Genomic DNA, 27,689 nt, shown 5'->3' with positions numbered 1-27,689 from the left:
ACGAACAAAGGCTTCCTCTTGGTGACCCTTGAGCTAAATCTGGGAAGGCCACATAGGCAATAACTTGGCAAAGCAGGAGAAGAACCCCAGGGAGAGGACACAGCAAAACAACTTTTCAGAAAAGTTTAGTTTAGTTGCTTACAACTATACCCTAGGGTCTAAATGTGGAATACTGAGATACAAAGTTGAACAAAAAGGCAGGAGTTAATAATCTTTTTTTAAGATTTTATTTATTTATTTGAGAAAGAGAGAGAGAGAGAGAGAGAGAGAGAGAGAGAGAGAGAGAATGATGGGGGGAGGGGCAGAGGAAGAGGGAGAATCAGACTCCCCGCTGAGCAGGGAGCCTACTCTAGGCTGGACCCCAGGACCCTGAGATCTACCTGAGCTGAAGGCAGACGTTCGACCCACTGAGCCACGCAGGTGCCCCAGGCAGGAGTCAAATTTTGAAGGAATGGTATTTTATGCATATTCTTCACGCCAGTGTTTGTCAGAGGGTAAAGTTTTCCTCGCTCACAAGTTTCCTGAGATGCTTTGAGGAAAAAAAAAAAGCTTCTATGCTTAAGCAAGTTTGGTCAGCATTGTCTCTTAAAGGAGTTGAGAGGTCTTGCAAAACAGACAGGTACTTGATTATGCTTAATCTAGCTTGGCAAACACATAGGATTGTGTGTCACATGCTGCGCATGACAACCAGCAGAGTTAGCTGGTCACAGTCCACACTAGTGTTAGGAGTTAGCTGGACCTTTAGGTAATCAGGGCCAGGGTCCCCAGCAAGAAAATATGGAGTCAGGACAATTAGAATAAAACAGTACTGACGTCCTGTTTTGCAGCTTACACAGGACCACACTGACATTCTCCTTTGCAGCCTTTGCAGAAATGACTTCTGCAAAACATCCTAAAATAAGACAGTTCACAAAAGCATTTGTCAATATCACGCAAAAGGGGCAGTTAAGACCTAAGCACCCAGATGTCAGCAAAAAAAAGACCATCAGCACGTGGGCTTTGACCTAATAGGGAGACAGATACGTGACCAAAGCTCTGATTGGCAGGACTCGGCACGCCCTGATTGCTTAAGAAAATTCTGCAAAAGAGCTCATAAAAACCGCTAAACTTAGAAACTCCGGGGGGCAACCCACTTGGGTCCACCTCCCTCTCTGGGAGCTTTATACTCTTGCTCAATAAACACCACTCTTCATCTGGTCTACCTCTTCATTCTTCGAAGTGGCGCGACCAAGGACCAGGGCACTGAGGGGACAATAATCCGTAACACTTGGAAGAATGCTGCGGCAGGTAATGAGAACCCACTGAAAGAATTTAGGGGAGGGCTTTAAAGGATCCCTTGCTCTGCAACAGCTGAAAATGAATGAAAATGGAGCAAGGCCATAGGTAGGGAAGGGAGGCAAAAGGTTTTGCTTTTTAAACTGAGGTCGCCAGGGGATGGCTTCTAAGACCCCTCCAGGATCAACATCCCATGATACTAAAAATTAAATCATTTAAAAATTGGTTTCATAGTCATTAGAAACTACTGCCACAAATGAATAACATTTTGGTCTTTTGAGTGCATTTAGTCCTTTTAAAGGCATCCCTTACACTGAGCTATTCAACTAATAAAGCAGAGATTATAAAACCATTACTGAGATACAGCGCTTTCAAGCATTTATTACATTTGGGGATGCTTCCCTAAAAATTACAATGTACTTAAAATATTAATGTTGAATTACCTCTCATACTGATTACTATCACCGTTCTTTCATGTTAGCTGTTGGAACCTATTATGTAACAGTATGGCTTGCGGGCAAATGTCATCCTCACTCCTAGACATAATTTTTATCACCTTGCAATCAACTGGTTAGGGCCTAAATCACAGCTATATCTTCCAGTAGTCTACATACCATCATGCCAGACATTTAATACGTTTGAAAACAAATTTTAAAGCATTTAGTGACTCTCTTTCATTTCAGATCATGATTGAAATAGTTTTAAAATCAATGTTATATGGAAGAACCCGCCTTAAAACCACCAAAACATGGAAGGCGTATCATATCCCTGATCACCTTCCCAAGTCCCATAAGGGCATCCGGGGAATACTGAATACCGTGCCATTTTGAGAGGCTTTCCGGAGTCAATATTCAGGGTGGAAATCTAAGAGGAGTGGTTCTTCTGGGTGTCACTTTGTTACATTACGAGGCTTTGTTATTGGCAAGCGAACTGACTAGGAGCTGGTAAGGCCAGGTTTATTGGCTGTAAAAGTATACATCCCCAAGGAAGACTTAACTGCACTCAAGTTCTTAATGGATCACCTGTTGGTTACATTTCCAATTTAGTCTCATTGTGTGAACTCTAACAGAGTGCTCAAACTACTGGGGCTGAGAGCAACAAATCACGTAACCACAGCCTTTCCTCTCGGAAATTAAAAACAGCCTAGCAGGCAAATATGTTGCTAAATACTTTTGAGTAGGTAGGCATCTCTTACTAATTGTGAATTAACATCTGAACCAGCCCCTAAATAAACTGATCAATATGTACTTTTTTTTTTTTTTTTTTGGCCTAAGGTCAGTGCTTAATCCTGCATTAATGTGAATAGGCTGGGATAAGTGACACCACAGCTCCTTTTCCTGAACAAATGTTAACCTCAAGTCTTGAGGACTCCTTGACTGTATTCCCTTCCTTGGATCTCAGGGAATGCCCTTCCAACTCCAGTCCATTTCACAGGCCCATCATTCATCACTTCATGGAAAGTTCTGCACTGAACACTGGGAGCTTGCCACCCACTTCCCTGTCCTTCCTGTGCACTCTGTCCTCCATGTTCACACTTACAATTATTAAATAGCTATTCTCGGCGATTTGCTGAATACCTGTCTTCACAGTGCCTGGTCCATATAGGTACTGGGTGAACATTAATTGCTAATTGACAGATTGCTGGCTTATAACTCCTTATGTTCTCTCTCCTGATTTTCCACACTGCATATATCTTCAACAGGGAAAGAGTTCTATTCATTCTAGAATCAGAGAGTGTAGACAAGATTTTGAACTGGAACAAATTTGTTTTTAAAATTGACAAAACTCAATTTTATATGTCTCTTAATTTCTTAATAGATCAAGTTTTTACACCAGCAGTTGAGTTTTCCCTGATACCGAGATAAGGTGACTCCTTGTATAACTTAATCTACTTATGTAAATAGGCAGCAATGCTCAGAAAATGGTCAAAATAAAAATTCTATGATCAAAAAAAAATTCAGAACTTCCAGCAAAGAGAACTCACTCCTCATATAATCAGGCATTGTTTTACACAATAGAGATTTTCCTAGATAATTGATTGTTTTGTTTTGTTTTTTTCTGATTTAGGCTATTTGGAATACTCTGGACTTCATCATTAAGAATTTAAGGTATTTTAAAATAATTTTACATAACATGATTTTTGGGACAAAAATTCTACCTTTTCTTCATATTTATACCCAGTATATATTTCAATAATCCTCAAAGAGCTAAAAAATGTTTAGCTTTAGTTACAAAAGTAGCTTTTATTTAAGCTCTTCTTGGGTCTATACTAAAATAGGCATGATATTTTGACCAAAAATGTCTTTTAGCTGGTTTTTATGCTTGCTGTATACATAAAATAGAGCCAAGAATGGAAAATTGAGTGCATATAAACTATTTCCATTTTTTTTTACATGTAGCACTACTCCAAAAAAGTTATTTTAAATATTGTGACTACATCATTCTACATTTCTAATGTCTTTGAAAGGAAGTGATATTATTATAGGTTATTAAAAGAAATGAATGTGAATAATTTAAATCAGATTTCCACAGTTAAATTTACGGAGTTAAAGGTCAGCAGATAGAATAAACCCACAACGTGCTGGCACTTTCTGTTGGGTCAGAGTTCCCCTAAAAATGACTCACAATGTGTCCATTGTTGGTGGTGTATATTCCTTTAACATACTGCTGATTTAACTTTGACATGCTGATTTCAGTGGAGAGAATTATCTAGTTTCTTACTTTGTTATGAATGAAAAATAACACGGTAAAAGAATAATAGATGTGTTTTTTCATGAATCAAAATATACTTATTTCAGAAATCATCATTACTATCATTACAATACCTGATTTACATATTTCCTCTGTGAGGCATTTTCCTAGATGCTTTACATACATTACACCATTGCAGGACACTGCCCCATGCCAACACAGTAAAGTAGGCACTTTCATCTTCATTGATAAAATGAATGCTCAGAGAGGATTTTAACTTTCCCAAATAGATTTCAGATCTAGCACTAAGGGATTCCAATGCCCAGTTTTTCCACTTGGAATTCACTTGATCTAAAAAAACATTAGCAGCTACAGCCATAAAAACCCCGCTTAAATACGACTCGGCATCCAATACTAAAAGAACATGGTATAAGTTGAAAACCAGATTTAAAGGCTCAGAAAATCAAAACTGTCAGGTATAAAAAATACTTGGGAAAATTTGGTGGCAAGAATCTCTAGGTTCATGAAAAGACTTGCACTTATAACATCATCAAAGATCCATTTACGTAAAGCACTTGAAGGTTTTTCAAAAAGTACAGTTAAGAAAATTTGTTCTTGGGGCAACTGGGTGGCTCAGCTGGTTGAGCATCCGACTCTTGATTTCGGCTCAGGTCATGATCTCAGGGTCATGGGATCAAGGCCAGCGTAGCACAGCGCTTCTCTAGCGCTTGATCCCCAACTCCAAATCCAGACGTCCTCAACAAGGAAAGCCATGTGCAAAAGCCAAAAACAATACTAGCTACAACTTAATTCAACACATATAATATGCTGAACTTAGTGCTCTGCTCTTTCTTTTTTTCAAATTAATCTTTACACTTAAAGAGTAAGCCACCTACCTAATTATTAGGCACAGCCTGACTCAAGGACATAGTACTAAGCACATAGTAGGTTTTCAATATTTACTGCATGAATAAGTGAATGATCTTTAGCCACACTGTGCAGATCTGACTTACGTTACAGATCATTAAAGTGACTCAGGAGAGAGAGAGAGCAACGTCTTTGACCCATAGTTATTAGCTTACACACATGACAAGATTCCAATCATTGTATCACTGCAAGCATAGTATGAGTTCTCCCGCAATCCGAAATGGAAACAAGTACATTTTTCCACCTATTACCTCTTCTTCTAGTTCTTCTAGAACTTACATTTTTTCTCATGACAGCTTACATGAAATGCCATTCTTTACTTCAAGTCAGTATTTCTTTATTAACATGCTATATTCTATCTTAATTCTTTGTCTCTTTCATTATTATTAGAAAAACTACAAAATAAATATGAAGAAATGCAGAAAGTCCTTTACTAAACAAACACATTTGTACACACACACACACACACACACACACACGCAAAAACTTTCTTCAAATTCTTCCAGAAATGTTTGTGTACACACGTATGTCTCTGAGTATTTTTTTATGATTACATATATATATATATAGACACACAGACTTAAAAACACAAATGGTATTATACAACACATACTCGTTGCAAATTGATTTTTGTATTTATCAATATATCTTGAATCTCGTTTCTTTTTTTTTTTTAAGCAACAACACGTTTATTACATCATCCAGCTGCAGATATAAACACAGAACACTTCTTAATTTAAGGACATATGAAAACATCAGGCAATTCCTAGACTACTACTACCAATGTAGTCTTCACCTACAGCAAAAACTAGGCCAGTCAATCATTTTGGTCATCAACCCTGTCTTCCCACTTGGCGGTTTGGGCCGCCTGGTTTTGCCATGATGCTCTGATCCACTCTAAGTCCAGTGACGGCAGCGTTCGCAGCCAGTTTGATAGCCCAGTATTTTCCCAAGTAAGTGTCTAGAATACCAGCTTCCAAATGTCCTTTACAGTAGGAACTTCAGCCTCAATATCTAATCCAACATTTTTATTTCCTTCTTGATGTACTGTGTAAAGTTTAGAGATTAATTCATTGGCCTTAACTCCAGAATATTTTGCCAGTGCCTGGGGAATAGCTCTCAGTGCCTCAACAAACTTCTTAATGGTATACTGTTCAAGTCCAGGAAATGTTTCTCCATATGATGTGAGCCTCATTTTAAATCAACACAATTCTTTTTCATGGTTGCGTGTCATTGTATGGATGTACCATAATTTATGTACTTCTCTCCATTGATTAATTAGGTGTTTTTAGGTTTTGCTATTACAAATAGTGCAATAAATATTCTTGTATGTAAAGGTTTGCAAACTTGGGCAAGTGTACACCAAACTTCCTAAAAATTGAATAATAATGATTATTATGATGACCTATCATTAGGAATTATTATTCCTAAGAGTTGATAAATTTCTAAAGTTGAGTTCCTGAGTCCAAGAGTATGTGTATGAATAAACATGTGTGTGTTGCACCTGGATAGTGATTAGCCCTCTGAGAACAGTGACACTACTTTTGCTCCCAAGAATAATGCAGGAAGGTTTCAGTGCTAAGAATAACAACTTTTAAATTGTTGCCAATATAACAGGTGAAAAGTGCACATTGTTCTTTTTGTTTTAATTTCTATAATAACTTGAGATTTTAACAGAAACTTCAAATCCAGAATACCTGGTATTACCCAATATAAGAGAAAAGAAAACCTTCCAAAGAAGAGGCAGAGTCTGTAGTGACTGAAAATGGCAACAATGATAGAAATATCTGTCATCGTAATGAAACCTGAAATATTGTGGATGTTTTACTAATTTACCTCTACCACACGGTGGCACCTTTCCATCTTTACTCTATTTGCCAAATCAATTTCTCATGAGAAGGGAGATATTCTGACACCTGATAGCCTACATGACAATAAACACCTACATATTTCCTTAAATTAAAAAAAAAATCTTCAATTAAAAAAAATTAAATTAAAAAATATAAAAATAAAAAAGACTGCTGATTCCTATGTTCTTTTTACAGCCCTACTGCTGGGTATTTTGGCGTTTTAAAACCACAACGTTCTTGAAAATAAAAATACAGGCCACATACCCTAGAGTTTGAGAAATGCTCCCTGAAATTATTTTATTTCAAAGTGGGGTTTTTTTTGTTGTTGTTGAGAATAAGTTAAAATACACTGACATTTCCCAAAATACTTGACACTTTGAGTGTTTACTCAAATGACTTTTATTTCCTAAATGATTGGCAAACATTTTAAGAAATCCTCAAAATGAATACTAATACTGTAACATTAATCCAATATTATACGGAAGAACAACCAATGCTTCGAGTTACTCAAGACACAGATCTAGAGAGTAGCAAAGAGGACACCGAAATCACATTGCCATTAGGACCTCGGTTTTCCCTTGCTTTCTCTAACTCTAGAATTTTAGAATAGTAACATTTCAGTGTTGGTAAGGGGTTTATTTACAGCCTCTTGGCTTGAACTTCTTCTTTTACAGATGCAAGACACCTCATCTGAAGTATTTTTATCTATACATTTAGCACAGTCCTTGCCACGAGGGGATAATTCAACTTAACTGTAAGGTGAAAGGACTTGTCCATTTCCACACAGCTTACAACAGAGCAGATAGCAGACCATGTTCCACGACCATGAAGCCAGTGTTTCTGTGTTCACCACTTGAGGAAAAGAAGGTGCGATACAACTTTACATTGACCAAAGATACGTCTACCATTGCATTTGAATTCTCAAACATAGGAATGATTTAGGCTACCTTTGAAGTCCAGAATTATTTAGAGGCAGATCTGTCTTAGAAGCAGATAGATCAAATCAGACAGAGGAGAGTGATATGGTAAGACTCAACAAAAATTAAGTACGTGTGTTTAATAGGCCTTTATTAATGCATCGCAGTATCTGTCAGGTACTAAAAATATTTTCTTTTTAAATTTGGTGTGAAGAAAATCACTTTGCATATGGACATTTCCTTAGCAAATAGTTTGTATATTCTTCTTTTGCCTGAAGTGCAATGCTGGGAACTATATGGAATTCCAATTCAAAGCAAAGATCCTACTGCAAAGGAGTGATGAGATCAGTCACCTCATCAGAGTGAGTCAAACAGCTCCCTCTTATTATTTGTATGGCTTTAGAAAACTCACCCCCAAAAAACATTATTGCAAGTCTCAGAAACCTATTCATGTACTTACTTTCTACTCTGTCCTGCCAATACTGTCAGTCTCTGAGCTCCTTAAAGACACAACATTTTTTGTAACCAGTCCCCGGCATAGAGTATTTTCTAAGTAAGCTTTTGTTAGTACTTACATGAAGGAAGAGTTCCTAACTAATATTGTTCTATTACAGTGTTCTCAGCCCTGGATGGACATTAGAATCACCTGCTTAACGTTAAACATCGTGATATCTTCACCTGATTCCACCGGACTTCTGATTAACTGCATTCTGATTAGGGCATGTGCCTCAGGGGTTTTTCATGTGTGTGTATGTGTTCATTTTTAATTTCCTTTTGATTCTATTTCTTTATTATCTTGGTGTCTCATAAGGAGATATTCTTATACAGATGTCAAATTCAAGATATGACAGGACGCAAAGCAAACCAAGAATTGCTGCTGGGAGACATATCCCTGGCAGTGAATATACTCCAAATGACTTTTCAAGTTAAAGTTATTTAGATGTAGAAGTCTTTTAATATTTGTCTTTTTTTCTACTCCCCACTATAGGGCACCACTGGCTTTCAGTGATAATTCCTTGGCCTGGGTCACTCTGAATGCTCAAGTGTTTATGAATGACCAAAAATCTGAGAAGGGATTAAGGAAAAGGAACATATATTGAATTCAAAAGAACTGAGCACAAGCCTGGGGCCTAAGAACAGACTCGCAATTGGAATGGGTGACTTCTGCCCCACTTATGTGCTTCAGGCCAATAAGGAGAAGATACAGGGATGGCTTTCTGAACAGCTTTGAGGACTGGCAGCATCCCAAACAGTTTTGGTAGGTAAAACAAAGTTCAAAATTAGCAACTAACCATGGCCATTATCCATGTGTCTCATTGTCAGTGAAAAACGTCTAGTCAGACATGAAAAGCCTCTGGGGTTATCTGAAACATACAGGGTGCCTCATTTGTTTTTCCCTCCACGCAAGCCATTTCTAAAACAACTCATTACAAGATATACTCCCCTATGGCCAACATGTAACATAGGTCCACATGCTCATCTCCTTTCATACGGGGATCAGTCCACAGTAATGATTTTCAACCCCTGTCCCATAAATCCTTGAACAGAATATTCTTATGCCATTCACAACATTTGCTTACTCCAAAGCAGTTCAACACAATTCTTCCCAAAGACAGCATTAAACCTGGGCTTATTTCTCATTTGGTAATTGAGAAAAAATGACTTTCTTTCACCCAGCCTTCCACGGAGCCTTGTAGCAAGACCAAGCTCCCAGTCCCTACTAAGCTACTTTCATTGGATAAGTTATGTAAACTTTGTGTGTCCCATTTTCCTGTTTCGAATGGAGTTGATGAAAAGAAAAGGTAGTTAATACAGCACGTTACCATTACAAAACATTTGTCCTGTGCTTTATCTCACATCGTCTTAGACCACTATTCTCTCTCGTGGGTATTTTTGTTCAACCATGAGATTACTAGGTCAGAAAAATTCAGTATTACTTTTAAGCTAGTATATGGAGAATGAAGATCAAATCATAGTCCTTTCACCGTGTTTCCACCACTGAAACCTAACACCAGCTCCCAAAGGAGAAAGGGTGCTTTCCATTTTTATTCATCTCAGGGGGTCATGAGCTGTCATAGAACCTAACAGCCTGCTGCCTGTGCTTCATTTTAAAGAAAAAGAATAAACAGAAGTAGAACCAGTCAAGTTCCCTCTAAAGGTCCCAGCGTAAATGAAGGTGATCTCCTAGAAGACTGTCTTTAATGAGTTCAAAGACTTTTGCAATGATAGTCAAATTCACCTTCTTCTTAGCATCTCTCAGTGCAAGCCCGGATCTAGAGACAGCTCTAAAGAGGAGCAGAAGTTTCCTAGAGGTGAATCCTAAGATGTAAATTGGATGCAAAGACTACGGAATGTGAACAGATTGAACAGATTGACTCTCAAGGACAAAGCATGAATTTATATATCCTTCCAGATTCGTAGAACCATCATTTTGTAAAATTACATTAACTAAATCTTAATTTTCTCCAAGTATTTTTATGTCGTATCTTATTACAGTTAGAGGGGGATATTAAGCAATTTAACACTTAAATCACTGCCGCACAATTGAAGTACCATAAACATGTTAATCCCCAATTTACTTGTCTTCACCAAGGAGTTAAATTTCTAAATTCTTACCTCAACAGGCCCTTAAAGCATACATATGGACGAAAGTCAAGAATTGAAAAATAACTCTGACAGCATGGTGAATTGGCTTTTAAGTAATTTAAAAGCTCTATTTCACTTCCTAAATTGTCTTGGAAATGAGGATTTTTTACTCAGTGTTTTTGAAAATGTTTGATTGCATATTTTTTTTTCCAGCATTGGAAACTTTACTTAGAATAATAAAAATAGGTACGTACTTTATATTCAAGAGGGAAAATTATTATTTTCCATATTTCTGTCCTTTGAATTACAAAACCAATGCCATGCTAACTGTGGGAATTCAAAGAGAACTGTTTAAAGTTTCTAACATGCAACGAATGGATAACCCTGTCTCTATTCCAACACAATCCCATGCCCTCTGTACTAATATGCACTGTTAATTTTATAGATGTTTTACACACACACACACACACACACACACACAAACACACACCATTGCACAATTTATCTGAAGTTCAAAAAAGAAAATATGTTTATTCTAAGGTACTTCCTGAGACAGTACAGCAAGGGACGGGTAACAAAACAGGTAGTGTAAGACATTCTGGCTTTGTTATTTCACAAATTAAAGACCATGGTCAAATTATTGAATATCTCTGTACCTCAATTAACTCATTGATAAGGTGAGGTTGAGTTTGTGTGAGAATTTAAAAAAATAAATATCTGTATATAGTTGCTATTATTAACCCACACTGGTACTTTAAAAAATATTCTATCAGTTAAGAGAATTACAGACTAAAAATTTCATTACTGAATGACTCAATTCAGGTCACATATAAATCAGATGACCAATCCTTCCGATCACTGTGAGCTAAGAAATTAAGTTTCTGGGACTCAGTACTTTCAGTACTAAAATTGCTGGTGCTATAACTCCCAGACAGACCAGTAGCAGGGCCCTGTGTAAGATAGGGAAAGAGTAGCACGGTGGAGGGAAGCACAGGAAATAAAAATAATCTAGTTGCTAATGTCTTTTGACTACTGTTACATGGTCATGAACTAGAAAGAAATCACTTGTCAATTTCTCTGGCCTCTAAGAGCAATCACTCTTATTAAGCCAGATCGTTCCTGGAAAGACTGCTGCCTGAAAACTGCTTCAACTTCAGGTTTTTTGTTGTTTGTAGTTACTACTCTAGTATTTACTATTGTATAAATATTACTGAATAGTTCTTAGGTAAATAGGGAAATTCAGGAGAGAAATGGAGCAAATAGGAATTCTAAAAACGAAAAAGAAATTTCTGAAAAGCAAAACTTGAACTCTGAAAAGCTTAACAATGGGTTAGAGATAATGGAAGAAAATCAGTGAACTTGAAGACAGGTCAACAGAAAGAATTCAATCTCTAAAATGATATAATAAAGGCAAGTAAGATAAACAGATACTCAAAAAAAAAATGGGACAGCATCAAATAAATAACAAAGACAGCAAAACTAATCAAGAAAAAGAGAAAAAACATAAATTATCAGTGTGAGGAATGGAAGAGAAAACATTATTAGAGACCCTACAGATTTTAAAAGAAAAATAAGGGGCTATTATGGTCAATTTTATGCTAACAAGTTTGACGACTTAGGATATGGATAAATTCCTTAAAATGTACAACTTGTCAAAACTGAAGCAAGAAAACAGTAGATGTGAAAAGTCTATGTCTATCAAAGAAATTGTAATTGCAATAAAAAAGAAAACCTTCCCATTGAGAAACTTCAGAGCCATATGCTTCCACTGTTTAGTTCTATAAAACATTTAAGGAACAAATAATACTGATCTGATATTATACATATATTCCAGAAAATACAGGAGAAAAAAACCTTCCAACTTATTTTATGAGGCTTGCAAAATCCTGTTGCAGGAACCTGACAACCATACCATATGAAAAGAAAATTGCAGGCCTGTCTCCCTCATGAACAGAAACACAAAAATTCTCAATAAAATATTCACAGTATATACCAACATGATAATATATCATGACAAAGTAGAGTTTATCCAAGAAGGACAGATTTCTTCAATATTTAAAACTCACTCAATGTAACCCATCATATTAACAAAGTAAAAGTGAAAAACCATATGGCCATCTTGGTAACTGTGAAAACAAGATATGACAAAAACTGACATTACCAAACATTGGTGAAGATGTGGAACAACTGAAAACATGCATTGCTGGTACTAGTGTAACATGTCCAAACCCTAAGAAAAGTTTGCCCTTTTCTTGTAAAGTTAAATATGCTTACAAAATCACCAGAAATAACAGTGAGTCAATGAACTTACTATATAATAGATTGCTACACGAGAATGCTACTCAAATATTTAAAAAGAACAAACTACTGTTTTATGCAATAGTTCAGAGAATCTCAAAACCAATATGCTAAATGAGAGGAGCCAGATTTAAAACAGCATCTACTATGTGCTACCAATTATACGAATAGGCGAAAACAATCTATTGTGAGATAAGTCAGACGAGTGCTTTGCTGAAGTGAAGGCTGAGAGGAAGGACTAAAATTGGGGAATGAAGGAATTTTAGGAGTGATGGAAATATTCTCAATATTGATTTGGATTATGGTGACACCAGTGATAATATTTATCAAAACTCATCAAATATTGCATTTAAAATGTATTTTTACATATATTAAACCACAATAAAGTAGTTTTTTTTTTTTTTTTTTAAACCCACTAACTTGAGGGTTATTTGGCTGGGTTTATTGCAGGTGTTAAATACACCCTCACGAGTCCACCCTGATATCCATATCCCCTGGAATCAATAAGCCACCATGATTTATAAAGCAGAGATGAGTCAAAACTGTGACAAATTAGGTTACCGGAACCCTAAGAAGGAAAAATTAGAGAAAATACAACAGTCTGAACAGAATATAGATTATATATGGAAATACAACATCATCTTCTCCTGGAACATTCTGGTGAGTTTACTGTTTCAGTGGTCCAGATATAGGAGAGACAGTAGTATAGTCATAATGAAAGGAATGCTCCTTTCTTAACATTATTCTCATTGGAATACCCATAAGTCTGCTGTAAAAGAACGTTTTAATTGGTAATCATTTATTTTAGCTACAAAAACAGCTGCATACAACTTTCAAAATTATTTGATAACTTCCTTGTATTGATTTACTTGCTGACACTATAGATATAAAATACATTTCTTTTTAATATATTCCCTTCAAACTTATTTCAAAATTAGCTAAGATAATTTTAATCAATTCACTAGTGAATTCTGGGAAGGTTCTAAACTATTATATATGTCTACTGTTCTATATAATTCTTTTCCTTATAGCCCTCTGGCCAGTTTTATTAACAACAACAACAAACCAAAACCAAGGTCTCAGATACTTTAAAATTCTATTTCTTACTGTTCATTTCTCTAGTATATAGAATGAAGATAGATATCACTACCAGCAGCCCTTTTACTTTTTAAAGGAATATGATATACATGTATTAAAAATAAACCAAATCCATATATATACATATGTTCAAATTCATACACCCACAGTAAGGTAAAATTATCAAATTAACCATTCTATGACATAAATGCAATTTTCATACTAGAAGACCAGCATTAAACATTCACATGGAAGCTTTGCCATAAAAAGATAACTAACCTAATTTCAGAAAGCAAGTTCCCCTTGCTGTTGTTACATAAAGGCCAGTCTTATAGGTTTAACATAACATTTTCAGATCCCACTTACGGCAGGTGTTTGCAAAAATACTGACTACACTAGCTGCCAGTGTGTCATTCCCTCCTTCAAATGTAGTTGATTTGTTAGTACACACATAGATTTTCAAGGTAGGTCTCGTGTTCCTTCCCCTGTGCATAATTTCCTTGATACAGAATTTCCACAACCATGGTTGTAAAAAATGTTTAAACAGAGAACATTTTGGTATGTTTGTCACTGGGACCCATCATTCACTGACATTCCACCAAGAGGCTATATTTAAACCTTTACACCACCTTGCCTTATCAAAGGAGCAGTTTGGCATTTGGTATTTGGAGACAGCTATAAACCTGCACCATCTGCACCACTCTGTTTCAAGAGGGACATCAATTTTTATCCTTGTTGGATCCTGCAGGAATACTCTGTTAAAACTCAGCACATGCATGACTCAGTTATAATTCAGTCATCTAACTGTGGCCAAGGGTACGCATGGCAGACGGAAGCACTTGTGTTCATATATTTGGGTAAAAAAGGAAACGGTGGCTTGTTATTCAATCACAGAGGCATGAGATTTTTAAGTCACACTGGCTGATAAACTATCTGGTTGTGATGGTGGCTCAACATTCATTTTGGCAGTTTGCTTTTAAAGAAATATTCCTGACTTCATTTTACAGCAAAAGCATGTCTGTCCAAAACTCATCAGTTTTATTTGGGACAGCTACCTGACCTAACCCATTCGCCATGTCTAGGAATCAGAGGTGTCCCAAATATACAACTCTAGATCGACCTTCTTTTCTTTAAAAATAATTACTTAAAGTACAAAAACAATCATTGGTGGATCAGAGCTAAGAGGAAATCAAAGAACTATAAGGAAAAAAGAAAACAGTGCATCTGAGCAAAAGAAAGAGGAAAAAAAACTTAAAAGGAGGTCCGACATATAAAGTACAAAGAATGATACCATCTGACCTTTACTTCCTCTAAACATAGAAAAAGGACAAATGAGCTGAAACCACATGGGAAATGCAAATTTTGCATTAGTAATGCACTCTTTCCAGGCTGTGATAGTAGTGAAACATCGGGATGGGTGTCGGGGTAAAAGAAAGTTTCATTCCTCTAGACAAGTAGAAATGTGATGTTGCATGAATACAAAACCATCTCTCAATGGCCTGTCCAACTGTAAAATGCCTCAGCTTTGTGGACGTCTTTGAGATAAAATTACAAGTAACTAAAACTATTTTTATTGCTTACCAACTTCTGATCCTCTAATGGTTCCCAGAGGAGTTGGCTATCCTAAGGCTGGAAAGAAGTTAAGTTGGTGCTTTGGGTTTTAATCTACTTAATATCACTTGACAATAAACTTTCATTTCCTTAACCTCCTTGAATCGATCTCTGCATCAGAAAAATGTTTGTGTGTGTGTATATGAATAATGCATTACATGCTTACGCCGATATTATTCCTATAATATTTATTCATATATATATACCCATTATAACATGTATATTGGATATATCATATATATATATATATATATAACCATAAACATTATAGAATTGAGAATATTACATGTAAAAATCCACATAAAGTACTCGGGGCAATACCTATGTTATTCAGAATTAAGAAAATGAAAACATGCATGAGGAATGACACGATGAGCTGCCAGAAATAAAGATTCATTTGCATACTTATTTTCTGGAGTTCAATTATCTTTCTGGTACTCGTTTCTCTTTATCATGACCTCTGTATATCCTTATTGAAGGAAGAATATAATTGCACATGCAATTTCTTCTATTTTACAAGATTTCTTCTAGAGGCCTAATACGTTCTAGGATGTCACAGACATGGAACAGACAAATTCACATATGTTACTGATAACTATAGGATACTTTCAGAGAAGCCCATGGTGCCCAAGGGAGAGCAATTGAGGTTAGCAGACCACTGACCTCATTCATCATATTCTGACAACTGCCTAAGTAAAGTGTCTGCTTCTCTCTCTAAAAGCCGCAGCTTTATGTATAAATGTGCCAGGCGCATGGACACGATTTCAGGATACCAGTGTGTCTTCTTGAATCAGTATTCTAGCATTTTGCCTAAGTACTTGAATATTATGAGTTGCATATAAAGAAACATAAATGTTATACTTTTAAAAGTAGGCTATTCTAACCTAAATTTAAAATAGCTTAACTATTCCAAGTAGAATCATTCCCTTTGGCAGATGTATTTTTATTCTGAAAGTCAAATAGTGTTCTAGCATATACACAAAATGTGATATTCAAAGTCTTAGCAAATATCTCCTGAAACAAACAAAAATATCCATATTGTTGCACATATATTTAATGCCAACATATTTGACTCAGACATAGGATGTATCATTTGAAAAAGATTACTTTAAATGCTTGAAGGGGAAGGGAGTGCAAATCAGTTCTGAAGTTTAAACCCAGTTTTTCCTACAGAACTTGGGGGAGACAATACAGGGCCCATCTTCCCTACATGGAGCTCCCTCAAGGACAGAAGGTGGGGGAAAGTTACAAACTCAAAGCCACACGTCCGCCTTCCACTCTAAGGAAATCAAACTTCCCACAAGAGTGGTAGAAAACATCACTCGATACCTAACATACCCGAATATATTGGCTGAGTTTCGGGGCATGGTCTTTTTCCGTTACTTGAGTTCAGTGATGGCTGTAGGGTTACGGATGTGTGCTGGCAAAAGAGAGGGAGTAAGGGGGAGGCCATGGGGAAGGACAGGAGACAAATCTCTTGTGGAGACTAGAGGGGATCACTGTTGAGTTCCATGTATTAATGTAACCTTGTAAACAAGATCAACCAGATATTGAAAACTTACAAAGAAATTCACCACTAATCAATATGCATGGACGAGAAGACAGGGAAATATATTAAGGTGTTTCTATAAAATCTTTAAATTAGACAAACAGGAAGAGGCAAAATGTATTGTTAATTTGTTTCTTGTGAACCACTTATTGGAAAAAGTCAACTCTAACAGATTTAAAATGTCTAAGATCAATTAGGACTTCTCTATGGTTTTCCTTTTCTTAAACAGGGGTTTTAATGGTGGTTATGGTGGTTATATTGCTTTTCCTCCATTAGGTTTAAGTTTATCATTTAGCCCAGGGGTTCTCAATCCTGGCTGTACACTGGAATCATCCGGGGAGCATTAGAAGAATACTGATGACCAGGCCCCATGCCCAAGGATTGTGACTTAATTGGTCTGGAATGGAGTACAGGCATTGGTATCAGTTAATGACTCCCCGGGGTGATTCTAATGGGCAGCCAGGTTTGAAAACCATTGATTTAGCACTTAGTCTGTAGGATGGTGATATGTCTGGCCTGAATGGGTGGGGTAAGGATAGCACCCAGAGAGATTAAAGACTGGCTTTCCTCCTCCCTTCCACATGCAAGGCCTCGTCTGGATGATGTCCCTTCGGGAAGGAGCTGAGTGTCTGTGGTTGTATGGATTATGTTAAGGGAATTCTGAATGGGGGTCTAAAAGAATGATTTGCCTCTCCCTCGTAGCTGAACCTGTACACTATGTCAAAAGGACTTTGCAGCCAAGATTTACATGCTGTAAAGAAAGAGAGTTTGTAGCACAGGAGAAAAGTGACATTTAAGTCCCTGGGTGCAGTTGCCTCCAAGGCCTATCTATGCCACTGATCTTCCTGAAGCTTAGCTGCTTTTTCAAACAGACAGGCTTCTTTTCTTTTCAATAAATTCTCCGGTTTCATTTAAAGAAAAAAAAAAAAAAAAACCTACAAAGCAAAATTTTTAGAATCTACAAAGCACGTCTTTATTTCCTAAAATAACTAGATAAAAAAAATGAAGGGAACCCTACCGATTCAGGTGTTTTGGACTTTCTAACAAAACCACCTGAATAATTTTCTGCGTTTTAAATATCTCATGCAAATGTCCTGCGCCTTATTTAACCCAACAGAAAACATACCGCAGCGTGGACTTAAAAATGTTTTGTGAGTAGCCTTTCCTGAGTTTGTACACGATCTTGAGATGTAGACACTGAGGAAAGCTCTAATAGTTGCAGACTTCTTTCGTTTTTTCACATATACTTAACACTTCCTTATGAATGCGCATCTTCCAAGGAAGTCTTACAGCAGGAACAGCTGCTAACCTGCAGTTATGAGTGTTGACAGTGTATCAGCGGAGAACACAGAAGCAGGTTCAAAAAAATGTGATTTTGAAGGAAATGATGGCAGGCCTGAGAACAGGATGCAATCATCCAAAGGTACACTCATGAATCTTCCATGCGTTCAAGTACTTGGACTGAACTTAAGATACTTCAGATGCCTATTAACCTTAACCAATTATTGAATTGACTAGGAATGTTTAAAAAAAAAAAAAAAAACAACAAGCATATGTGGCCTTTCATCTGACTATTCAGTGGCTACTGACAGTCTTGGAAAATGGATGTGATCAAAGACTTGCTTCCAAAAATTATGGTCAGAATTTTGCTATGTACATATAGCCCTTGACATTATTCTTTTCTTTATCAAACTGAATCCTGCCTATATTTTCCATGTCTTTCCAATGTGTTACGAAGTGTGTGTGTGTGTGTGTGTGTGTGTGTGTGTGTGTGTGTGTATATATTTGCAAATATAGTATATATTACATATTTAAATTCACAGCTCTGGATTTTTTTTTTTTTTCCATTTCTTTGGGGAGCATGATTATAGGGAAGGCTCATTCTAAGGTTTGGCTGTATCAGAATGAGATACTTTTGACACTTCACTAAGTCCCAGTACTGCCTAAGACATCTATAATAGATTTTCCTGAAACTCCCTTCCCTTCTGAGCAAAGAGCCTAATGGTAAGAGTCTTTATTTTGAAGCCCAATTATGTACCTATATCTATAACATTGCTCACATTGTTTTATTAAAATCTACTTGGGACAATCAAACCATATTTAGAGGTTTTGGGCAAGAATATTACCTTATAGCGATTCAGATTCCTTATATCTTAGCAAAAAGTGAAGATTTAGTATGCATTATTTGAAGCATATTTGAAGCATAGCAGCAAAAGTTTGGGGATCCAATTATTTGATAATTTGACCCTTGAAAATTATGAAAAATATGAATTTCTCATAAAGTATTTTTATTTCCTTTTTTCTTTCTCTTAGACAATAACTTCACTGCAATGTCTATTCCTGAAGAGTTTATTATTTTATTCGAAGGAAGATAATATCATGCAATTCTTAAAATATGGTAATCTAGTCACCGAACTGTATGTAGATATTGAAGCCATAATGTACTGTGAAATAAAGTTACAAAAGACCTTGGATATTTAAAATATTGCATTTCGACCACATGATAGGAGTTGCTTCCCTTTCTTCCTATAATGATAGATTTCTGGTGTACATAAACATAATGAGTCAGGATTCTTTAACTGAAGCAGACAGCTGCCTTTAACTATATACATATGTGGTACTTCATTTGCATTCCAGAATAATTCTGGAGTTCTTAAGGAAGAAAGCCAAAGAGAAATTTCATAAAACTTAACAGAAGCTAAATTGGCCTAAGAGTCTAACCATTGTCATAAACAGCAGGGAATCAAAATCTCACCATTCTTTCATAGACCTTTTCATTACATCTGAAAATACAATCTATAGTTTGTCTATACCCATTCAAATGAAAAAAATTCCACGAACTGTGTGATTTCTTTTTCAGAAAATTAAATAAAATAAAAATAAAAATAAAATAAAAATAAAATTAAAAATTTTTCAGAAAATTAAACACCAGTGTTCATAAAAAAAGAAGTTAAGGAAAAGAGCTGGACAAAATAACTTTTAAAACATACTACATTAAACCATATGAAATTGCTGACATATGATGATATTCAATGCACAAAACAGTAGATTCAGGGGCGCCTGGGTGGCACAGAGGTTAAGCGTCTGCCTTCGGCTCAGGGCATGATCCTGGCGTTATGGGATCGAGCCCCACATCAGGCTCCTCTGCTATGAGCCTGCTTCTTCCTCTCCCACTGCCCCTGCTTGTGTTCCCTCTCTCGCTGGCTGTCTCTATCTCTGTCAAATAAATAAATAAAATCTTTAAAAAAAAAAAAAAACAGTAGATTCAAATGGTTTAACTTGATATTACTTGCTCATATGATTATGTAGAAAGAGATGACTACATGTCACTCATCAACTATTGATCTTATTCTCAAAAATTTTGAAAGGAAAAATAATGACGCCCGAATCAACAATAACACCATTTACATTATTTATCTTGCCATTAACAGGGACCAAGCCTTTACGTGCTGTATTTTCCAACAATGAAGAGATTCAAAAGAAGCTCAACATCAAGAGGCAGAAGGAAGTTTGACATTAGATGTGTGCTGTCACTACACAATTTTTAGGTATCTTCCAATCATGTGACTCTGCATTATCTGGGTGTATGTTACAAAGTAACATATGGAGTATTTATTTAATGAACATTAATGCCTGAACTAGAGTAAATGGAATACTGAATTGGTCCAGTATAAAATACCATGGTCAGCAGCTTATGCACTGCTCCTATGTGCTAGGCTGTGGTAGTACAAACATTTTTTATTAGTCTATGTAGAATACTGTTTATATCAGATCCTAAGTGTAGACACCATTAAGGATCTGTGACTCAGTTTAAAGATAATAAAGTGTCACCTAAACAAGGCCAAACATAATCACAGATGATCAAAACACATCACTTCCACTCCAGGATATATTGCTAATATTATGCGATAAGCTCAGTAAAGAGAATTATTCCTTATTTCCTTTGTGACTATATTAAATACTACCATCACTTCATTCTTATATATTGGTAAAGTCAACACTCAAAAGTTGGTTTCTTTTTCTCTTCAGTAACTTTATTGGAACAAGCTACATGAGAAGGTCATGCTTTTATCATACATGATTACAGGTGTGCTCTAGGAACTCTCTTAGCATGTAGAGTTGTGGATTGTTTTAAGATCATGCGCGATCTCCATTCTGTTCCGCTCTTAGATCCTATCAGGAATTCAAGGGAGAAAAAGAAAAACAATCCAAGGAGCAGCATCTCTTATCAGGTGGGAGGGGATGGGCAGAGGTGAACGGGTTGGCCTTGAAGTATATAAGGAGCACCTCTGCCATTTTAGCAGAAAAAAAGGAGGCAAGAGTGTCGATGAAGATAGTTATATATCCTTTCCTCCATAATGCCTTCCCCAAATCACCTCCTCAATAGCTGCCAACATACCCACAGGACCTTTAGGAAGGAGTTCTTCCTCACTCTCCCTGCCCAAGGAACGAGGCCCATGTTCATGCAGCAAGATATTTGTTTTCATATCTCTGGCTGGAGGTCACAGCACCCGAGATGGGCATCTGACCCAAGGACACAAACTGATAGGTTGCCCACTCAGGGTGGTGACCCGTAACAATGACCCATGCAATGGTTTCTCAGGACTCTGAACAAAGAGAGACAGAGAGAGCCAGGTTATTGGTCCAAGGAGGAGCCAGAACTGAAAGGTGAGAATGAAAAAGCCAGGAGTGAACTGAAATAATGAAGAAACTGACATTTGAGTAAGCAAAAGACATGGGACTTGAAGTAAGTGAACTGGAGTGACAGTAATAGAAGAATCACAGATTAAAACAACTTTAATAACCGTGATGAGGAGGACCCCAAGAACACTCATGACTCAGGAGCACAGTGACATGACCTAGCTGGGAGAAAACCCTCAGCTTGTCCACATCCTAAATTATACCTCGTCTCAGCAGGCCTCAGCATGAAGGCTATGCCCAAGTTCCCATGAGTTCCTTGTAATACTCCACCCCAGCTAAGTCTCATTTCCTTCTCAATACCAACAGCTCCTTCATTTTTTCTTTAACTTTCTCATAAAGCTGACCACTTTCTACATCGTACTGTAGACATTTCAGCACATGCTTTATCTCCCCTACAGACGGTACCCTCAGTGAAGACATAGCTAAGCATGGCTCATCCTTGTACACAAGAGGTGTATAATAATGATTTACTAAAAGAACATCCGTATTATAAAAAAGCATTTACACATTTATCCATATAAGAATGGTTCTCAACTGTAAATAAATCAATGCTTGAATGACATATAAAATAGAATTTTGCATATATTTGGGCACATAATTAACCCAGTTGTTTAGCTCTCATACATGGTATTTAAACATAGTTCAGCTTATTAAATTTAGATGGACAGTCAAAGAAATTCAAAGACCATATCTTGATAACCCCATTAATGTACAGAGAATCTATGAGTCAGTGGGTCTCTAGGGTAATTGAATACTTTTTAATGGGAGTGTCACATACACTTACGTTGACATGGCATTAGTCCTGTGTTTTTGCATAAATGCCATTGCAAGGTCAAGGAGGATTTCACTGTTACTTTGCTTTCTAAGCATAAGTTTTGTCTGTTGTTTGGTTTTCTTCATGTCATGATAACAGGTAACCAAAAAGCCTGATTATCCCCTACTCCATCGGACATCAGGATACAGGATACCAGGGATGCAGTTAAACTTGTTGGTACTTCTATCTAAAATTACAATGATAACTTTCTTACAAGTTATAGGACCTAATTAATATTTTAATGAAACAGCCCAACAAGAAAATATTACCATTATAATTCATTATGGGGGAAAAATTAAAATAAACTTACACAACTACAATATTCAAATGAGGATTTTAGTTTGATAGCCCAATAAGTAAAGTCAGGGTGGGGGAAACATATGGTGAATGAAATATGCAGGAATTACTTTCCCATCTGCATTCTTTCAACTTTTTTTCGTAGCTTTTTCTCATCCCAAATTGTTGATGACATCATTATGGAACAGATTTCTGGTGATGGATGACATTAAATGTGAATTTGCCAAGAAAAACTGACTAAAGTACATTGCTGGCTAGTTTACAAACAATCCACAGTTTTCACTCTTTAGTTTATACTTATTAATGAAAAAACAGAATATAAATGACAAACCTAGGTTGGGACCATTTCAATGAATCTTACTAAATCCTAGCAAGTTAATTCAGGTCATTAATCACATTGATTAATGTGATTTTAGTAAATTTTAGTAATTTCATGAGCTATTTTATGGGGTCATATTATGTGACATGACAAGAAGTATACCTCTAATTTATAATTTAATCCTCTTTTTATTCCTGAATTCTATACTACTAATAGAGGGAGGTTAGCTTTTGAAAATAGTTTTGGGTTTTGTCATTGTTTGCTTATAAACTGATAGACTTTTAAAACTAAAAATCCTGTTAAAAATATCCAAAGAGACTACCATTCCAACAGAAATAATTCCCATCATATTTTGGGGCACCTTCCCTTCTGCAAACTGTGAGGATTTGGGGATATGGGAGCTAGATTTGCCTTTCATAGTGTTTTGTTTTCCCTTGAAATGGCCAGCAGATGTGTGCTTTAGCGTAATGATAAAGAACTGTCATGTACAGACACCCTCGAGAATAGAAGAGATATATCTCTTGTTACCATTTACCCATGCTAATTCAAAATAAAGCATACCATTATTTACTTCCCAGCAACTAATTATAAATCCAGAAGTGCTCTGAACTGAGAAATAAACCATGTCTTCTACTTGTAAACATACACCCATGAGTAGCATATTATTTTCCCCAGACAGTGAAGGGTAAGATAAAACACAAGGACGTTCTAAAACACTGCAGAGCAAGATGGGATTTCAATCAAACGTCCAGTGAGCCTCCCTTGTTCCTTGTTGGCAAGCCAGGCGAGGGCTTGTTCACTGAGAAATGATCAATTCCCGGGTTATTAAAAAAGCCCAAAACCTCTCCAAGTTGGCTCCCCTTTGCCAAAAGCACAGCGGGGCTCTTCTATCGGTTTCGGAACAATGGTTCTTATTTCTTCTCTGTTAGCTGGAAGTCATTCTGGTACATAACCAACTATGTAACCTTTGGTTCAGAACCACATACTACATTTCCAATACAAATCTTTTAAAATCATTTTTCATGCTTTCATGTCTACTTAAAACATAAGTCCTTCACAAAACACCCAGCAAAAGAACGCGGTAGAATCTCACCAAATTTTAAGTTGGAAGTGATCATGAGCAATTGAGTTCAGGTTATTTTCAAAAACAGAATTTGAGCTGTGTTCCAAGGTGAGATTCTTTCCTTTGGCCCTTGCCCACAGGCCAGGCTCTGTGGCTACACACTCCTTGCTCCCCCCTGGCCCTCATTCTTAGCCTCTCCACTCCCACACCCCCTGTACCTTTCCAGTTCTTGCTCTGCTACAATCCAATATTGTAACCCCCTGCTTTTGTTCTCTTGCTTTGACCTGTTCTCAAGGGAAAATTCTTTGGAATTCTGAAAGAATTTTGGCTGTGTGTTTAATCAGAGGGTTCACTGAATATAACCACGTTTGACTAGGTTCCACCAAACTCCTTAATTTGGGGAAAGAATGCAGGAAAGAAAAGTCAGCTTCTGGACCACCATTTATTTATTAATTTATTTGCTGATTAGAACAGCAATACATGCTGACAATACAGAAGAAAAACAAAACATAGAAACAGAATCCGTCACCCACAACCTCACCTCGCTGATCGTTAACCATTACTATTTTAATATACTTCTTTCCCTTTAATTCCTCTGCCGACCTAGAGTCTTAAAAATTATCCTGTAATCCTACTGTAGACACAGATATAATCTGCTTATTTCTTTTAATACCATACAGTGGATGTTTTCCTATTCCATTAACTTTCCCTAAAACATAAACGTTGCTCTTCAGCAGCACGACTGTTACGTGATATAAAAATACCATAATGCATGTGAGTACTACCTATTGTTAGACATTTGGGCTCTTTCTAAATGATCACTGTTGTAAATTAAGCTGTAATTCTAGGACGTGGATACACACGTAATTATCTTAAGATGGCTAAGAAGTGGCTTTCAGTGGAAATAGTATATTAAGGTAAATCAGAATAATAATACATCCATACATATATATATACACATATGTGTGTGTGTGTGTGTGTATATATATATATATATTGTGTGTGTGTGTATATACATACACACACACACACACACACACACACACACACACCTATCCTCCAGTGACGAGTCTCAAGAATGACCCTGTTTGGTATTTTAAAAATGACCCAGAAGAAGTGTGATTTCCAACCTTAGAGAAGGTATAAACTTTTTAAAATAATGAAGTAGCTAACTCTAAGGGAAATAAAGTACAGACCAGTTTCATAAGCCAAAAAGGTTGAAATGCAGGAGGTAAGCTTCAGTGGGGAACTGGACAGGATAATGTATTTAGTGAAAAGTAATGTATTCCATATTTACAAGCTGATGGGATGACATAGTTTAAAGTGATCAATTGCCACTCACAACAAGGACATGGGAATCGTTAATGCCTGTCTTCTGAAGACAGAAGTTCAATGTACCACTGAGAACAGGAGGATGCTGATATATGGAGAAAAACTCAACTCAGGAATACTGAATGTCTGAATAGCCTTATGGCTTTGAAGTGAAGAAGCTCAGCCACAGGACAGAATGGGCTGCAGGAGGCAGTAAATAACATGTGGAGGCTGACAAGAGATTTGTTTGAAGTCTATTAAATCATGAATATGCTTTCACACTAAATGCTCAATGAGGAGACATCGTGGATGAATAAAAATAAGTATATTAAACAATGAACACTAAATTCAAGGCACTCGTTGCCTATGAACTTAGAGGGGCCAAAAATATAATCATCACTAAAAAACTACGAATACAACATCCATTTCTATTTTAATGAATAGAATAGTTTCCAACCTACTTACCTGCCAAGTTCATTCTCTGACATTTTCCAGATTCGTAATGAAAACACGTTTTAAGTGAGGCTCACAGATCAAGTGAAAACAGGTGTGAACCTCTTTTAGTTAGAGAGTAAATATTTTCCTTAGAATTCTGTAACATCTCTCCTTTCGTGCTTTTCTCATAATATACTAAAGCTGATCAAACCACTGCCAGCCAGCGCTGGGATTCTTAGCAAAATGGTAGAATGCCGTGGAACAATCTTACCTAACAAATTATGCCTTGTTTCCTTTAGTTTTTCTTCCTCTTTTGTGATTTAATCTTTCAACTACCACCTGACAGCAATTAGTAAAAAGCACTGGTCCCTATAGCCCCTGGCCAGCCCTGGAGCACACAAAAATCTAAGAGTGAGTGGTAGGACTGGCCTGAAATACTGATTTTCTTAACAAGTTTCTAGTCAGAGAAATAGAAATGAAATACTTGAAAAACTTAGTTTATCAAAATACCCAACTAGATGTTTTTTTTTACCTCCTCACTATAAATTGATTGTTCATGTGGATATGCATTATTTTATTCCTGAAAACAAATCTATGTATTATATCACTTATTTTATTAAAAATTATATTCATATATTCTGAAATTGGAACAATGTTGTCCTTTATAAATAAAATGCAGAGAATGTTACTAATACGCTGGGGTTGAAGGTAGACTTTGGGTTCTCCTGCTGGTTGTCTCCAGTCAACCAAGAACCACTTACACGTGACTTGGACCTACCCGCTGAGATGAAGGGAGCCTGATGGGACTGCCAGACAGCAACTCAATAGCCACAGCTTCTGACTCTGACCATATCCTCTTGCACAAAATTTTCATGCAATGACTCACTGAAGCCTCACAATCACTCAGGCAAGTAAAGAGTATTGTTATCCCCATTGTGCAGATGAAGAAAGTAAGACCGTGAGGCATTAAGCATGTTGCCCAAAGTTGGATAATGAGCACTGGTGAGTGAGCCAAACCCAGACAGTCTGGATGGAACACAGCTGGCAAACACCCTTATATGCTGACCCACACGTACTCTCACTCAATGGTTGCCTCGATCCTGTCTGTGTCCTTTCAAAGCTTTCCTACGTAGGGGAGGACACGCGTTAGGTGAATAACATGGCTAGAGGAGTCGAATACAATTGTGAAGACAGGATAGGAGGCAGGGGATAATATTCATTTTTTAAAAGTTATATGCTATTTGACCCCCAAACATATATACACAAACATACAGACATATATAAAGAGATGTATGAAAGATTGGTTGGTGTCCAAACCATTAATGGTGGTTGGCTCACAGACTTGCATTTCAGTGGACCTTTTCCTTCTTTCCTTACATCTTTATGAATGGTGCGAATACTTTACAATGAATGTGCATGATTTAAAGAATCAGAAAAAAAGTAATGCTATTTTCATTGCCCTCCCCCACACAAAAAAAGGAAAGGAAATATTTTCTTGGCAGTAGGAGAATGTTTCCTTTGCTGCTTTTATTTTATTCCTTCTCCCCAACAAGTGGCAAGAGAGTGCTTCAGCTGTTCTTGAAACAGAATTCCTATGGGCCATTTTATATCATTAGCTTTGATCCTTCCATGGTGGATAGCAGTCTATTTTGGTAGTTAAGAGCATACACCTAGGAAACAGACATGAATTTGAATTTTCACTTACAAGGTGTATGACCTAGGGGAAGTTACTTACCCTTTCTAAGCCTCAATTTTCTTCTATAAAAAATGGGGATAACTTCTGCCTCAGGTTTGCAATAGGAAATAAATTAGATAATGTACCTGGTACATAGTAAGTACACAATTATCGATCATTTCATTACTATCCATATTACCTTTGAGAGTGCACACTGGCATACTCTCCAACACATGTGCTATTGCACATGGCTGAAAGAAGTGTTTTTAACTTTTCTGTGCCATGGACCCCTG

At 36.7% G+C, this 27,689-nt stretch overlaps 1 protein-coding gene and 1 long non-coding RNA gene across 4 annotated transcripts in view; one reads left to right on the top strand and one right to left on the bottom strand.

Annotated features, from left to right (window-relative positions):
- The window catches only part of GPC6 (glypican 6), a 1,044,955-nt gene that overhangs the window by 660,977 nt on the left and 356,289 nt on the right, over positions 1-27,689 (bottom strand). The gene's annotated exons all lie outside the window — the stretch shown is intronic.
- LOC121101195 lies at positions 1,154-10,130 on the top strand. 3 transcript variants are annotated; one of them, XR_005833123.1, is made up of 7 exons: positions 1,154-1,287; positions 3,343-3,383; positions 7,418-7,610; positions 7,939-8,022; positions 8,275-8,409; positions 8,649-8,918; positions 9,911-10,130. It is a non-coding gene; the product is annotated as an uncharacterized LOC121101195 (long non-coding RNA). The 3 variants fall into 3 exon arrangements; XR_005833121.1 differs by having other exon boundaries at positions 9,775-10,130; XR_005833124.1 differs by lacking the exons at positions 7,418-7,610; positions 9,911-10,130.

The sequence above is a fragment of the Ursus maritimus genome, unplaced genomic scaffold (assembly GCF_017311325.1).
Source record: "Ursus maritimus isolate PB19 unplaced genomic scaffold, ASM1731132v1 scaffold_10, whole genome shotgun sequence".
Taxonomy (NCBI): Eukaryota; Metazoa; Chordata; class Mammalia; order Carnivora; family Ursidae; genus Ursus; species Ursus maritimus.
Note: the sequence above shows the minus strand (reverse complement) of the source record. Positions and strands in the feature narration are given on the sequence as shown.